General features: G+C 41.4%; 1 non-coding gene across 1 annotated transcript; it reads left to right on the top strand.

Annotated features, from left to right (window-relative positions):
- The first annotated feature begins 269 nt into the window (after positions 1-269).
- On the top strand, positions 270-461 carry LOC116970336. Its single transcript, XR_004411107.1, has one exon. It is a non-coding gene; the product is annotated as a U2 spliceosomal RNA (small nuclear RNA).
- Positions 462-2870: the final 2409 nt, after the last annotated feature.

Below are 2870 nucleotides of genomic sequence, written 5' to 3'. Positions count from 1 at the left end.
AGGTATACCCATTCGTGGGATTTGTAACTACTACCATGGATCCAAGGATACTTTATGGTAGACATCGACCTTGAAGATGCACACTATTCAGTACCTTCTCATATAAGTTTTGGATATACCGCAATTACCTGGATGGAGTAACCATGATGAACGTTGCGGCATTTAAGTCAAAGTTATCCAGAATCAACTAGCCCTGACACTTAGAAACATTCAGTCATGGCATGTCTATATATTAACGACAAACTATCCTTGGATACAGCTTTAGCTGCATCGCTTCTCGGCCTTTTGGCTAAGATCAAGTGTAGTATCTGTTCTTATCAGTTTAATAATCTGATACGTCCCTTATCTAGGGACCATATATTAAATTGAATTTTGGAACAGGGAGATGGAATAGGGGCTTGCTCCGTCCACTCCACGCATCGACCCAGTATTGCAGTGCCTCTGGGAACGGTGCACAAAATATATATCCAGATATTTACGTTGACCATCCACAACGTTGTTATCTGGTATTCATTATGACTATCAGTCATGGTGCATTAACCACCAATCAACTACGTGGCAAAGTAATTGGGATATAGCAGCATTACCAGCTACTGAACTTTGTACCTTTCCTATGAGCTGAGATACTAGTGTTCAAAACTATCTCCATACCTGTATTATGGGGGGAAATGGATTAATCTGTAGTGTTATCATGGAATTTATCGGCAGGAAGGATTATGGTTGTACACTTCCACCTGTTTTGAGTAACATCTTATGTGTCCTGATGTGTTACTGAGCTTGTAATACTTAATGCCAATATGAATTGACTTAAACATGTTATATATTAACTTACTTAATTCTAGTGAAGCATTTTCTCAGTAATCCACCAAATTTGCATGTTCGTTTATAAGATAACAACATCAGTGGTGGCATATACCAAACCACTTGGGCGGAGAACATCGATATTAGGTGACAATTTATTAACAATTGGAAACCGTATGTCGTCAAACATGTTTGACCATCAGTAACTCACCTATCAGGTGAGCTAAATACTGTAAACATACATTTAAGCCAAAAATATTTGCTGAAATCACTAAGCAATATGGACACCAGATATCGATTCCTTATATCCAATTAAATCACCACGTACTAACTTACGTCACATGAAACCAATCTCAAGGCAGCGGCAATGGAGACATTCCCGCGTATTGAGGGGTGGGGGGAACCTAATCTCTATGTTTTCCTTTCCTTCTACCTCTTCAATAGGTACTACGGCTTCATCAGTCGGGTACTACGCAAATTACAGTGGACCAAGTCCACAAGCATGGTTTCCAGTGATCCTCGACATGGTCATTAAAAGAATTGCAGAATTGGGAAGACCATTGCTGTGCTTCGATCAGCAGCACTATCAACCTGATGACAGTATTCCGTCGCATATCCTAGGGAACATACCTGAGGAGCATCAAGAAATGGTACACTGTTTTCCAAAACAGGAATTACACATTCAACTATAACAAAAAACTGTACTGGAGCTCCTGGCAGGTCTTCACCACAATGAAGGACATGTTCTGTTAGCCTACTCAACTTGGGTACCGCTCACTGGTGATCAGATACAGGAGAGGTATATCAATCCATTCCCCAGAAATAGGTACACCCAAATTGGGATGTCAGTGAAATCCTGACATACCTTAGGGGATGATCACCAGCCAGGTCACTCACCCTGGAACAGCCTACCCTGAAGATGGACATGCTGGTGGCCTTACATCAACACAAAGAGCCAGCTCTCCCATCTACTGCGATGGGACAACATGGTTATAACATCAGATAGTGTCACATGCCCATTCAAGGGTTGGCCAAACAGAACAGACCAGGAACATCAGGTCCAGTCATGAAATTCCGGGCATACCCACCTGAACCACGTTTTATGTGTCATGACCCACTTAGAGATCGACACAATAAGGAATACCGAGGGAGAGGAAAAAGCCTTATGGGTCAGCCACAGGAAACCTCATGGTCGGGTGACGAGCTAAACTATCTCTAGTGGCTCAAGCAGGTACTGGGAGTTGCTAGAGTAAATACTAACGTGTATAAAATCTTATTCCACCAGAACAGCTTCCACGTCAGTAACTAAGAGGATGGACGAGCCTATGGACCACATCCTGGCTATTGCAGGGTGGTCTATGGAGTATACGTTCCAAACTTTTATAACAAACCACTGACAGAACCTGTATCGTTTGCAGAAAAAGAATCTGCAAGAAATATATAATTTAAGCCCGGGGGAGCAATTGGTCTTGTTGTTGTTAATAACACCATTATTGTATGTACAAACAGATTCATGGTTGATTACGATAACATACTTCCTCCCACGAATGACTTCGGTATGAACTGTTACACGGTTTGAAATCACAGAGCTTTGAAGTCTTCACGTAGTCACTCACGTGACTCCGAAGTAAAATAGTAAGATTAAACGAGAACTTACCAGTTTGAAGTTTGATCTGTATTTTATGAGGAGTTACGATGAGGGATTACGTTACCTCCGCTCCCACCCTCATTATATGGATCAAACTAATACATTGATGTCTCCTTATCTTTACTATGTTTACTTCAAATAACCGTGTCTATCTGTGATTCCACACCGCTGCTTGGAAGTATGCCGCGCATGCGCACTGAGCGGGTTCTTCACGTAATCCCTCATCGTAACTCCTCATAAAATACAGATCAAACTTCAAACTGGTAAGTTCTCGTTTAATCTTACTATTAATTGATACACAGAAAAAACTAATGGAATCAGAACAGAACGTGATCGAGTTGAAATCTAATATGAACCAACTATGGAACGTCTACCAGGAGGTTGGCAAGAAACACAATGTACTGCTGTGTTCAGTGCTGTC

This window comes from Amblyraja radiata, unplaced genomic scaffold (genome assembly GCF_010909765.2).
Source record: "Amblyraja radiata isolate CabotCenter1 unplaced genomic scaffold, sAmbRad1.1.pri scaffold_765_ctg1, whole genome shotgun sequence".
Lineage (NCBI taxonomy): Eukaryota > Metazoa > Chordata > Chondrichthyes > Rajiformes > Rajidae > Amblyraja > Amblyraja radiata.
The sequence above is the reverse complement of the archived record's forward strand: the minus strand, read 5'-3'. Positions and strand labels throughout refer to the sequence as shown.